Below are 14,511 nucleotides of genomic sequence, written 5' to 3'. Positions count from 1 at the left end.
CCGCGGGGTGGGGGTGGGTGTGGGTGTGTGTGTGTGTGTGTGTGTGTGTGTGTGTGTGTGTGTGTGTGTGTGTGTGTGAAACAAGATCGCCTGTCGCTGGTTTGTTTTTCAGTCTCTCAAAAGGAAAAGTAGTATTCACTAAGCGATATTTATTCATTTTTTACACATAGGCAGCCTGTAGGTTACAAGCGGATAGAAAGTTCTTCTTTTCATCACAAGCTATGGTGTATCTTAAAGGTTTTTTTTTTTTTTTTTTTTTTTACAGCGTCTGTATTATAGGAAAATAAAATACTATTGAAATCTCTACAGGAAGTCACTCTTTATTTCCATTACAAACGCCGGTGCAGCTTAAGAAAGTAAAATTACATCCGCTCTGTCTCTCTATACATCACAGAATCAGCTGCTGCATCACCGCTGTGCTTAGGGAACATGACGCAACAGGTCTGAAAATGACTAGACACTTCCGGAGTATTTCCGGTAGGGTCATAAGGTCCGGATCGAGATTGAATATGTCATATTCAAAACCTTCTTCTTTGGGAGAGCAGATCTCATCGGACACAGGAACGCTGCAGAAGGAAATCCATCTTGTGTCTGTGCCTTAGAAATTGTGACGGACTCCTCTCTCTGCTTTTTTATTCCCCTCCAACAGATGGCGCGCTTCCGGAGGTTTCCCCCTCCCTCTAAAAACTTTTTTTCCCAACAACAGATGACGCGCTTCCGGAGGTTTCCCCCCTCCCTCTAAAAACTTTTTTTTTTTTCCCCAACAACAGATGGCGCGCTTCCGGGGTTCACCCCCCTTTCTCAGGATATAATTCGTCACGCGGGGGGTTTCCCACCCCCCCTTCTCCGGATGCGATTCGTCACGCTCATTACACGCTTCCGGGGGGGAGGGGCGGGAGGTCAAAAGGTCGTGATTAGGGCCATCAATCACTTCGGATCAAATTTTGTCATAAGCTGTATGGTATTAACTCTCTGCTGTCTACAAGCCAATTAAAACTGATGCTGACCTGCTGTGGATGAACATGGTCAACTGGAACATTGGAGACGACGTGAAGATCGACCTCATCAGCAACACTGGAGAAGAGCAGATGCTGTTTAAAAACAAGATCATGTAAAATAATCAGAGTAACTTTTCTGAGGGATAAATTAAATAAGAGCATTATTACATTTTATATATTTCATATTATTTTATGTCAGTTAAACATTTTGTGTTTTTATTGAATTAAAAATATGTAAATAAAAAGATGTTCAAAAAGGAGTCTTTATTATTTAGAGGTGCAACACAAATGTGGACACACGATGTGGACAAACATGAGACTTTGCTGCTTTTTTTAAAGCTGAGGGTGCATGAGTGATAACTTGAAAACAAGATCTCTCTTTATATTTTACTTGGAAAAGTGATTATTATTATTTTTTTAACATAAGTCACAGCGACCACTTCCTAGTTTAGACTATTTGCATTACAGATGTAATTTTTGGTTTTTCATCCTTTAGCACAGATTATAGAACAGGAGGTGTTTTGTAGTTAGTATAGTTAACACTCTTCCAAGGTCCTGAGAAATTAAATGAATAACTTCGGGATAAGGATGAGGCCTTACCCCGTACCCAACTAATTGGTGATGAAATGTGAAGTTACAATTCTTTTCCATAAAAAAGCATTTTTATTTTGTATATAAATAAATGTTGATGTTGTGCGATGGGGTTGTGTGCCTTAATTTTACTTATAATTTGCCAAATCACTACAACAGACGGCTCAAGACAATGCCGTCCAGAGTAAGGATCTTGTTAGCCACAGTGTTTCTAAGAGTTTTACACCCCGTTACAATAACCTCAGTTTAACCAATAAAAGTGGGTATAATCCGCATAGCAGTGAAAATGTATGCTATGGCTTCTAAAGCATGTATAATGTAAACAGAACTGGTCTTTGCAGCCTGTGGAGCTTCATAATTAACCTCAGTGTGAGTGAAGAGGACTCTTTTAATAATAGCAGTAATAAAATGTTATGGCCAATGGTAGCAAACGCTGCACTTCAGTCTAGCAGGGAAGATTTCAGCATTTCAATATGAATGAAGGCTGAAAACTGATTAGATTAATGTCTGATGATCTTTTCTCTGCTTCTTCAAGTTTGTAACACTGAACATATTTAAGGATTATTTAAGGTTCACAGGAACAGTTTAATTAGACACACATTTACTATATTTCTTTATAGTCTTTCTTTCTTCCATCACTGATATGTTAAATATGATTACTATCAGAGGAGAAAATAAACCTTGTGTAGTTTAAAAACTTTTTATTTAATCAAACTGCAATGTTGCTGAACTCTGATCGACGTGTCTTTTAATCTTGTCAACAAAGCTGCCATTTATCATCTTGTGATAAGTTCTCTCTGCTTCTGTTGCACATCTCCCCTGATACTCTCTTCTTCACCTGTCATGTGCAGCTGGTCCAACCCCTGCCTGCCTCCTTAAACTGGGGTGTTTAAATCTCTTTACCTCTGTTGTGAACTTCACACAAAGTTTGTGGTAACAAAATCAAACTGACGAGGATCTCGTTTGAAAAACACACACACACTCACGAGACAAAATAAAAACAGATTGCTCAAAGTGAAAGCAGAGCCCTCACAGCAGGTAGTACAAAACACAGTGACAATGTGCGTATTAGAGACCCTCACACCAAAAGCATAAATATGAAAAATGTAATCTCCAAGAATATCCTAAACATGGCATTGAGGGAGGTGTTACAGTGAAAACAAAGCAGCGAAATTTTCATCTGAAAATGTTGAATTTTAGTAAAAACAACCACCCACACATGCAGGGCCTTGGAGTAGGGGTATGTCACCAGGGTGCAGAGGAGGCTACCCCCCCCCCCCCCCCCCCCTGTCCCCTTCTGGCTGCCTCTGCCTCAATTTTATCCCACAACTTAGACATTCACATTATTCACACTCTCATTACACATACATATAGGATCTTGGGGGTGGGCACAATCACGGAGTCCAAATTACCATCAGGGTGTACACCCCACCCCTGACGTCGTTGCCCACCTCTCAATTTTAAATACACTTAGTCATTGAGGGCTAGCAGGAGGGACTATGCGCTTACCTGCTGCTCCTTGGCAGGTAGCTCCATGCCCTCCTGGGTTTTAATTGCACCTTAGAACACATATGCATCAACACTACAATGAGCGGGTGGAGGGAGGTTTGGAGTCTTCTCCCACCCCCATTCTCTGCGGCCTGCTGGAGCGGGAGGGCTAGTAGGAGGAGTTGGCCGTCCGACTGCGGTCTGGGGTGTGGGGCCTCCCTGCTGCTGCGGAGTCGGGGTGGTCTGCCTCTCCCCACCGCAGGGAAAAGGGTAACACCACCTGGGTCTGGGTGCAATTCCCCCCTCCAGGGGCAAGGGTACCTAGACCCGGTTTGTAGAGTACGCTTGGGGAGTGTGATTGTGTGTACAGCGTCTCTTTATGTCTGTCTCCACGTTGGTTGAGTGTGGAGTGAGTGCATATGAGAGCATGAGGGTGGGAATGGATGTTTGTGTCTGTGTGTGCCTGTATGTCTGTGTCTATATGTCAGGTTGGGTATCAGACGCCACCTCTCTGGGGACATCTCAGGCCCTCCAAGGTTTGGAGGCCTATCTCCACCTACCACCACTTCCCCTGCCGGTGGCGGACTCCCTCAGGTGTCGGTGTGTTGGTGGTTCTTTGTGTCTGGGGGTGGGCGTCCGGGTACACACCGGCTCACTCCTTGGCGGCCGCTTGTCGGGGCCTGGGGCTCGCTCGGGCCCCTTTGGAGGTGGGGTGCCCCCGGCCTCTCGGCCTGGGGCTCGGTCACTCAGGCACAGCTGGGGGCCGGCGGAGCTCACGGGCGCGTCACTGCAACTCCCCCTGACTTCTGCTCCGCGGCTGCTGGGCGAGCCCTCATCTGGGACTCTCCTCAGCTCTTACTGGAACAGTGGCGCGGCTGCCCCTCTGTTGGTCTTCCATGGTCTCTTGTGTTCTGGGGGCCTCTGGATGTCTGGAGTTTTGATCTCCTCCATACCCGCTTCACACCCTGGAGGACGGGGCTGTGGCCCCCCCACACTCCCTAGCAGATCATTACATGGAGAAACCTTTGGAATGCAAGCATGCTGATCCACACAGGTATGCACACATGGGTATTCACAGACGCGGACTACAGCTTTCTTGGCTGCTGCCTCAAAGCACACTGTGCGCTGTCTATCTTGCGTGCTGCACAATATCGTTTATTATTTAGTAAATATTGATATCTATGACTAGCTAGTTTATTGTGATGGTGCTTTGTTTTCTCTATTATTATGTTGCTCTTTGTTGTTTGCTGTCTCCTCTGTTTGTTTTTTTTGTTTGTTTTTTTTTTTTCTCCATACAGGTGACCCAGGAGTTCTTTTTTTTTTTTCTCTCTCTTCCCCCCCCCTTCTCACCGTCTCTTCTCCCCTTTGGTTTTCTTTCTTTCTCTCCCCCTCTTTCTCTCATTCATTCCCCCTGTCCTATTTATTAAAAAAAAAAAAAAAAAAATGACAAAGGATGAACTGAAGCTCTGCCATCACGTAATGTCGCATACTGCTGTTTCTGATGTCATTTATAAAAAAAAAAAAAAACAATGCTTTGTAGTTTCATACTGTTGTTACAGACAAAGCAGATGTTTAAAGCCTTTGGACGCACATTTGAAATGGCGTAAGTCTCCTTATCAGCTGGAAATATTAAAGCCATAAAATGACTTTTGAGAGTGGATAAAAACTATTGAACAACAGCAATGTTAGTCTGTTCCAAAATTTGAATGTACGTGTGTTGAAGGTGCGGCTCTCATTGAATTATTAAACATATTTCCCTTTAATTTCTGAGCCACAAAAACAACAACTTTTTATTTTCTTCTGCTTATGTATCGGCCTCGGGTAGCTCTACTTATCATTGCTGATTCAGTTGTCTGTTTGTGCTACTTTTTCAAGGAGCAGTCGATTATTGGTAAGGGTGACTTTATGTGTTTAGTTACTTAAGTGGAAGGACTGTGGAAAGTTTTACCTTACATACATACATCTGACAGTACAGCTTCTGAGGTAACTGTTTACAAGATGTTGTATCCTATTCAAAAGTTCTTTGCAATTTTATATTGATAAACATTATCCTTAACATATTTGACCCCCATAAAGTGCTATGGCCATCACACTGTCATTTAGAATTGTTTTAATAACTCGTGTCTTAAGTGATTCCAGCACACAGAAAATAAAAAAGCTGTGTGGTTCATTTTTACATCACAAAATGTTAGAAATAAAAGCCGTTCACAACAACCCGTAAGGCTGGGAGTTTAAAATGCAAACCAATCGAAGCAGAAGTAGAAGACTATAATGTCACAGAGCACACGGTGTCTATTATTGTGTAGACATTTATAAATAGCTTAATAAAGATGCTTAATTTCTTAAGAAATATGCAGGTGGAGTGGTCTTTACCAAAAGTAGAAGTTACATCTGTTGCTAAACCACTGTGCACCACAACTTTAAAAATCTATGGTGTGTGAGGCTGTGCAAATAAAGGGGGACTTCTTGAACCTGCTGTTGTGCTGCTTTTTGAGTGTTTGAACCGAGCGTGTGACAAACCATCTGTTGGGGGTTGTGGATTTGACACCTTACCATTGTGAAAGTGGGGAAACATGCTTCTGGCTGAGCATAAGATTTCTGCTTACAGCTTAGAATCTCAGTTCTAAATGAAATTCAGGTGTTTTTTTAAGCATGGCTAATGTATACTTTGACTTCTAAGGCACACACACACACACACACACACGCGCAGAGAGAGAGAGAGAGAGAGAGAGAGAGAGAGAGAGAGAGATCATTAATACAAAAGATTGCAGCAGGTTTTGGATTTTCACTCTTTGTTGGATTTAATATGAACAGTCACATAAAATTAATTCCAATTTTTTTGCCACCCATTTGCTCCTCATCTGGGCTCGTCGGGGGAGCTATTTAGATGAGCGATGGAGCTTCCACCGACGCTGAATTATTGCGTTTGACTTCACGTCAGTCTTCTAGCATAGTCAGAAAGTGTGAGTGTATGCCTGCTGGGATAAAGTGTGTAATGGCTGCCTCTATTGTTTTCCCTCAGGAGGAATGTGGGACGAGAAGGAGCAGTGAGCACGGGGAGTGCAGGGACACTGGAAAAAAATTTAAAAAAGTAAAATTAGGTTTGATTAAATTAAACTCTTTTGAACAGCAATGAATTCTACCTCTCTGCTGATGTGTTCCAAACAAAAAATGCTTTCTACATGGCCAAATTGTGTGCTAACTACCTCACACCGCCTTGTCTAGGGTCCGAAAAACATTAAAACGATATGCCCTGCAGCAGTTGTGAAGTAATGAGGAAAATACTGTGTGTGTGATGGGGTGTTTTTATATAGGTGGACTTTGTTTCAGTTGACCTCTGACATGCAGAGATAAAGAGCAGGTTGTAAAGAAAAGTGGAAACTATAGAGGTGCAGTGTGCACCTTTCTATGTGAACATTAGGGTGTGTGTCCTCGGATGCTCTTGTTAAGGAAACAACCTGTGTTGTTTTTTATGACTTGTTTTGCTGACTGTTGGGCGGCCACTTGTAACCCCCTATGTTTAATCATCAAGTCTTACTGTTATTACTACTACTGGAATATATACTTAGTACTCCAAAGTTAAGGTTGTATGGCGTGTCTATGTAGCACGAGTTTGCGCTAGGAGGTTGAAGTTGGTGGGGATATACTGCGGTCACCTTAGTTCAGAAATGGGACCAAGTAGATGGGGTGGGTGGAAACTATGGCCCACAAATGTGGTTGTTACACCTTGTGTTATTGTTCCTGTGTTTGTTTGCTTTGCTTTTATGTGGGCTTTTGGGGGGCTTTTTGTTTTTTTCTCTTCTTCTTCTACTTCTTTTTTCTCTTTTTGTTGTTTTGTTTGCGTTTTTTTTCTCCCCTCCTAGTTACGGTCATCTTGTCATAGACCAGTTTTCAGTAAAACATATATATGGCTGGTTATAGCACTAACAATAGTACTGTTAGATTTTTGTCTTGGAATGTGAAAGGCTTGAATGGTCCGGTAAAGAGATTTCGGGTTCTCAGTCACTTAAAACATCTCAACGCAGATGTAGCTTTTCTCCAGGAGACTGATACTGGAGCCAGATAAGTGGCAATCTTAATTAGCAATAAAATACATTTTTCTCTCTCTACATTGATTGCTGACAAAAATGGACGAGATGTAATTGTTGTAGATGATGAATAACCCAGTTGTTTTAGTGAACGTCTATTCCCCATACTTTCACAACGCTCTGTTTGCTAATAATCTTTTGAGGATGACTCCTGATCTTTGGAGGTGATTTAAACTGTGTTATTGACCCAGCTATTGAGAAATCTGTCACTGGCTCTAGAGCATCATCTGCTATGTCCAGGGCTTTCTCATACTTTGGCTACGTCCACATGTACCCGGGTATTTTTGAAAACGCAGATTTTTCTATGCGTTTGCACCTTTTGTCCACGTGTAAACGGTGTTTTTGGTCACTGAAAACGGAGATTTTTAAAAACTTCGGCCAGGGTGGATATTTTTGAAAACTCCGTTTTTGCATTTACGTGTGGACGAGAAAAATGGAGAAAACTCAGAAAACGCAGCATCAAAGGTGTGCGCCTTTTTTGACGTCACACTGTGCGCCACTGTTATTGTTTCGGTGAAATGAATTTCTACAATACTGTTACTGTTAATTGTACTCTCTGCAGTGTTTAAATGCTTATATATACACACACAGTTACTGTCCCTCCACACATATGACTCGGTTCTGCTTCTATGCCCCATCCTATTTCCCACCGAGGCTTCTAGACTTCTGATTGGCCAACATGTCTACACAGTTAGGAATATATCGCCACCTGTTGCTTTGGCATGTTCCTAGCAGTGTTTTCCTTCATTTCTGCGTTTACGTGTTGATTATTTTTTAAAACGAAAACGGAAAATCTCCGTTTTCAAAAATACCCGTGTACACGTGGATGTAGCCTTTATGACCCGAAATGGATACATTGATCCTTGGGGGGGGGGGGGGGGGGGGGGAGTTTATCCCCAAGCCAGAAAATATTAATTTTTTCAAATATTCATATATTCTTATATCCATTAGTTTTTTTTATAAATGGCTCCATGGCTTCTAAAGTTTGCAACTCTGAATATCTTCCAATTGTTATATCTGATCATGCTCCATTAGTCCTGGATATGGCTTTGTCCCCTGGCTATAAACCTCAGCATCCATAGATGTTGAATTCTCTACTCTTGTCTGATTCAGCTTTCTGTTACTATATCTCGTCTGCAATTGATAATTTTTTTTAACTACAAATGACCGGAGGATGTTTCAAATTCTCTACTTTGAGAGACACTTAAAGCTTACCTTTAGGCCAAATTATTTCCTATTCATCTCACCTATCTAAATCAAAGAAAGCTAAGCAAAATGAACTCTGCCAAAATTCACGTTTTTGCAGATTCATTGAAACAAGGCTCTCTCCCTCAGACACTAAAACACACTTCTATCTCATTACTGCATAAAGATCAAAAGGACCCCACCTGTTGTAGCTCCTATCGATCAATAAGTCTTCTTAATGTAGACTTTAAAATCTTATTCAAACTGCTAGCAACCCGTTTGGAAAGAGTTCTCCCTTCTATTATATCAGACGAACAGACAGGCTTTATTAAAGTAAAACACTCCTTTTTTATATATATACGGTACCTTCTTAATATAATATATTCCAAAAATAATAGCACCCTTCCTGAGGTGGTAATCTCATTGGATGCCGATAAAGCATTTGATCGAGTGGAATGGGGGTATTTTTTTGCAGTCTTGAGGAAATTTGGTTTTGGTAACAATTTTACTCTATTACGTGGTACACGTCAAGCTTTCCCACTCTCACCTTTACTTTTCACTTTAGCAATAGAACTTCTCTCTGTGACTCTCAGAACCTCACCTCTGTTTCAAGGGGTTATTTGTGGTGGTATAGAACATAGGTGTACTTCTATAATGAAAATACTTTAAAATATATTGGCTCTTTCTCTGGGTACAAGATTAATATAAAAAAAAGTGGATTTTTTCCCAGCTGCACAGGAGCTTAGGCAAACCAATTTTGACTTTCACCTAGTTTCTTCAGGCTTTAGATATCTAGGAGTGCATCTTAGCAGTTCATTTAAAGCTTTGCAAACGAAATTTTAACCCTTTGCTGACCTATGTAAGGTTGGCTTTTCAAAGGTGGGCAAACCTTCCTGTATCACTTCTTGGCAAGATTAATATCGCTATCCTTTTCAGTGTATGCCACTGTTTTTACCTATTTCACTGGTTTATATCTGACCCAGATTTCATCATTTATATGGTCAAATAAGACCCCCAGTATTAGTATGACCTCACTACAACAGGGTAAGCTCAATGGGGGTCTCGCTCTGCCCAACTTGATGTTTTACTATTGGGCAGCCAACATTCAAAAGAATACATATTGGCTGAATGATCCTCAAGCAACTTGGTGCCTTGGTTTCATCCCTTCCTGTTTCCCTATTACAGTTTACAGATAACATTGTTGTAATTGCCTCTCTAAAAATATGGTATCAATTCCAGTGTCACTTCAATTCAATCTCTGCTTCTGCTCTCACCCCAATCTGCAACAACCACCTCTTCCCCCCATCTCTGTTGGACTCCTCCTTCTGTATATGGGCAAGAAAAGGTATCAAATGTTTTTATGAGCTTTAGTGACCACATACAAGGACTTGAGTCTTTTCTTCATTAAGTTGGAGGAAGTTGTCAGCCATCCAACCTTTGATGGTTTCTAAGCACACATTTAGAATCTGCAGCTTAGAAACATCTTCAGGTTTAAAAGATATATATATAGCTGGATGTCGTCTGCGTAGCAGTGGTAGCGAATGTCCTCAAAGGGGCTCAAAATATGCTGGAGAGGAAGTAGATATATTAAAAACAATAAGGGCCCCAATACAGAACCTTGTGACACACCATAGGACAGGGACGTGGAAGATGACCTGTACTTAGAGACCGCCACAGAAAAGTATAGTTCATAGAGCTATGAGGAGAACCACTCTGAGGCAGACCCAGATACACCAACCCAGTATTTCAGCCTTTTAAGCAAAATGTAACAGTCAACGGTGTCAAAGGCTGACGTGAGGTCCAACATCAGGAGTACAGAACACTTTTCTGCATCATTTTGCATCAGAATGTCATTGGAAATTCTAAGATGGGCTGTTTCAGTAGAATGACATTATGTTTGTCTAAAACTGCTGTAAGCTGCTTAGCCACAACCTTCTCTAATATCTTAGCAATTAACGGTATTTTTGAGATTGGTCTGTAATTGCTAGTGAGAGATGGGTCCAGCATAGGCTTTTTTAACAGGGAGTGTATAAAAGCAGTTTTAAAATAAGCAGGGACTTTACCAGATGTTAACTATGGTGAGCACACAGGGACCAATAAAGTGGAAGACATTTTTGAATAACGATGTGGGTAAAATATCAAGTGAACAGGAGGATGCTTTTGTTGCATTAACTATTTTTTCCATCTCTGATAGTGAGACGGGTAAAAAGCTTTCTAAAATGACAGGCCGAGCTGGCGCAGGAACTGACGATGCAGATGCTGATGGGGACAATTTTTTCCTTACATTATTATTTTTTTCTAGAAAGAACGAAAGAAATGTTTCACAGTCTTCATTAGAAGAAATAATGGCAGCAGGTGGAGCAGAAGTAATAATATCAGTAATAGTGTCAAATAATACCTTAGGATTACCTCTGCTCTTTGCAACCAGATGAGAAAAATAAGCAGCCCTCGCATCTCTAATTGCATTGTTAAAAGAGGCTAAAAGATCCTTTAATTAAAGGAGATGAATTCTTGGAACAGAGTTTAATACACTGAATCATATGAACAGCAGGAAAAATACATACAGACATTTAGCAAGATAGTTACATAGCAGAAAGCAAGAAAAGCAAAACCCCGGGGTGTACAGCCTTAAGCACAGACAGTAGAGCAACACAGAGACGGACAGAGAGTAGCAGCAGAGGGGAAAAAGTGCTGGGGGTAACTTTCCCACACGCCCAAACAGAGCTGCAGGGGTCAGGTACAGGCCAGGGTACGGGCAGGGCTCTGGCTGAGGGCCCTGCCCAAAGGGACACCCTCAGGTTAGCCCTTTGCTTTGCCTTCTGACAATAAGTCACAACATGGTCAAAGGTCACACATTAATCCTAATTATTATAATCTTATAACTACATAGGTTCTTAAAACACTTCAGTGTAGTTCAAAGTATGTGCGCGGGTGTGTGTGTGTGTGTGTGTGATTATATCGTATCTCTGTTGCAATGTTACTGCTTTGGTTGTGCTGCAAGACGTTGAATGTGTATTAGGGAAGGTTAGTTACCGGAGCTGGAGAGTGACTTATTCAGGTGAACTCTACAGCATTAACTGCCCTGTTACTGTAAAACCTTAATAAACCATGGTGAAGCAAAATGTCTTGTGCTTAAGACTCTACATGAAAGTTAAAATATATATGTTCAGTGCACATAGATATATACTGTAGTGTATATAGTTACATAGTGATACATATCACACAAAAATCCACCACACCGTATGGGATTAGAACGATGCCACATTATCCCATAGTCCAGCAAAAAATGCGATTCACATTCATGTATGCGCAGCTAATCAACGTCGTTGACCGGCTATGACAGCGTCTTTATGTGCTGATGTTTTAGCTAGCAAAGCAGCGTGGCTGATGTGGAGTGAAGCCACGTTAATGACAACGTGTACAACCATTGGAGATGTGAGCAGGACAGACGGAACAATTGACGGAAAAAGTGTGGACTTTATACCAGCTTTTAAATTGTGTTGATAGGCCACGAAAAACCAAAACTTAAAAACAGCGTTTTGTAAGGAATGCGCTTGAAACCCCCTCTGAGCAACCCCCATTTCCTATTGGTGGAAAAATGTATAATTTCGACCAATCAAAAAATTATATGACAAAATGGCATTTAGTTGTTTAGGAAGGGGGACGTTTTGGGAGTGACGGCGGTGTTTTGAGATGTGAGAAATTTCTGCCATTTAGCGCAAATCTTGTGTAGTTAGTGTGTAGTGTAGTCAATAGTTTTGTTGTGTGTGTCAGAACAATGAGGCGACTGCTGAATGTTACAGCAATGATTCAGCTCCTGTTGTCAGGCCTGCAGGTATCAGGCTGTTGTTCTCCTTTATCTCATAGTGGACAGACATTATTTTTTGGAGTGGCACAAATAATTTGTGTGGCATCAGATTTGATGCAAACACCTGATTGTTCTGTAAATAGTTTGAAATGTGTATTTAAAAACCGCCTAAGATGCATTTTCAGGTAAACAGCTGCAAAAAACTTTGTTTGCCAAAACTCAGTAACTTTTTTGAATAAGCAACTATATAATTAATTGCCCAACATTGGTCATTATATACTATATTTTGCAGACAGAGACACCAGGACTCTCTCCCAGACCACAGACTCAGACTCATAATACAAGTCAGAGCTTTATAAAAAAGAAAGTTGAGTTCAAATTATTTTTCCTTCCAATAGGTTTAACGCAGGTCATGAACAAAGATTTTTGTTGTTGTTGTAATTTTCATTGTAAGTGGGCTTAAGCACTTAATTATAAGTAGTCTAACATAAATGTAATTGCTGTAATTTGATTATTTAATAAACCATGTAACTTGGATGGATTTGATGCTGGCGTGACCACAGGCCACACGTCTGATGTCGCTCAGTGGTCCAAGGGATCGCTCAGGGAGTTTGTGTGTTCGCTCAGACACGTGAAAAATTAGAGGGAACATTGGTTGTGCATGTTTCTTCTTCTTCCTCCCAAATTGTTATTTGACTTATTTTGGAAAATTTGGTCAAGATCATTGAGCCTTTGCCTCAGATAACTGAAGACTCCACCCTTAAACTGATGTTGTTAGGTGACGGCTGTGTGCAAACAGGAATAGGACCCAAGGTGCAGACTCCAGAGACAAACTTAAACCGAAACAGCTTTAATATTGAACTCAAACATAACATAACTGGAAAAAAGTCAAAATAAACTAACACCAGTGGACTGACAAAACAGACAGCAAAATAAACGGTAGATCGCGACACGGACGAGACCAAAGAAGCGTAAACTGAACACACTGAGATAAGACAGAGACCTTCAAAGTAAAACAGGAAACACATAACACAGACTGAACAAAGACACAGACTCACATGCAGGCACTACAGAGGGAACAGAGACGTGGGACCAGGGCAGACACAAACACTGACTGGACACGGGGATATAGGAACTAAGGATACACAGAGACGCGAACTAGACAAGGGGATGCAGGTGACAGGGGAGACAGAGCAGCTAGAGAAGGCAGACATAAACCATAAGACGGAACTCAAAGAAACCAAAAACTAGAAAGTATAAATAATATCATAAACTCAAAAACCCTGGGTCAACGACCCAGGCATCCTAACAGATGTATTATTATTATTATTTTTTTTTTTTTTGGCCTGTCCCATTTGGTTTTTTAGCCATCAGAACTGTTGTCTGAAGACCAACAAGGATACCCAATGGATTTATTTTGCCAAATGGATCATTATGGCATTGCCGTATTGGTCCATTTGATCGACCTTTGTTGTTATTATTAATTTTATTTTATTTTCAGTTGTTACAGATGGGACAGACATGACTGGGGGATAGGAAAGGGAGAAAGAAAGAGAGGAAGGAAAAGAAAAACAGAAGGGAAGAGGGACAGTGAGAAAGGGCACTTAAAAAGAGAAAGAAAAAAATCTCCTGGATCACCTGTTGAGAGAAAAAGAAGAGAAAACAATGAAAAAAAAACAAAGCAATAAACTAAACACAACACCATCGCATTAATCTAGCTAAGTGTACACAGCAGTAAATACTAAATACTGAATGTTGTTGTGCAGCACGCAGGACCGACAGCGCACAATGTGCTTTGAAGTAGCAGCCAATAAAGGTGTAGTTTATGTCTATGAACAGTGAACACCCGTGTGCACACCTGTGTGGATCAGCGCGCTTCAAAAGGTTTCCCCATGTAATGGTCTGCTAGAGGGTGTAGAGAGCCATAGCCCCGTCCCCCAGGGCATGAAGCAGGCATGGAGGAGATCCAGTCCCCAGACATCCAGAGGCCCCAGAGTGCGAGAGCCCAAGGAGGACCACCGGAGGGGCATCCGTGCCACCCTCCTGGGAAGGGCTGAGGAGATCCCCAGATGAGAGGTCACCCAGTAGCCACGGAGCAGAAGCCAGAGGGGGCTGCACCGGCGTGCCCGCCGGCTCTGCCGGAAGCTAGCTGTCCCAGAGTGAACCAAGCCACAGGCCCAGAGGCCCGAGGGTCCCCCGCACCCTGGAAGAGGTCTGACAGAGCAATGGGCGCCAGACCCGCCAAGTAGCCACCGGGAGTGAGCCGATACATACCTGAGCGCCCAGTCCCGGACACCAAGAACCACCAACGCACCGACCCCTGAGGGCATCAGTCACCAGCAGGGAGTTTGGT

The sequence above is a fragment of the Rhamphochromis sp. 'chilingali' genome (assembly GCF_963969265.1).
Source record: "Rhamphochromis sp. 'chilingali' genome assembly, chromosome: 1".
NCBI classification, from domain to species: Eukaryota; Metazoa; Chordata; class Actinopteri; order Cichliformes; family Cichlidae; genus Rhamphochromis; species Rhamphochromis sp. 'chilingali'.
This window is presented reverse-complemented; position numbering follows the sequence as displayed.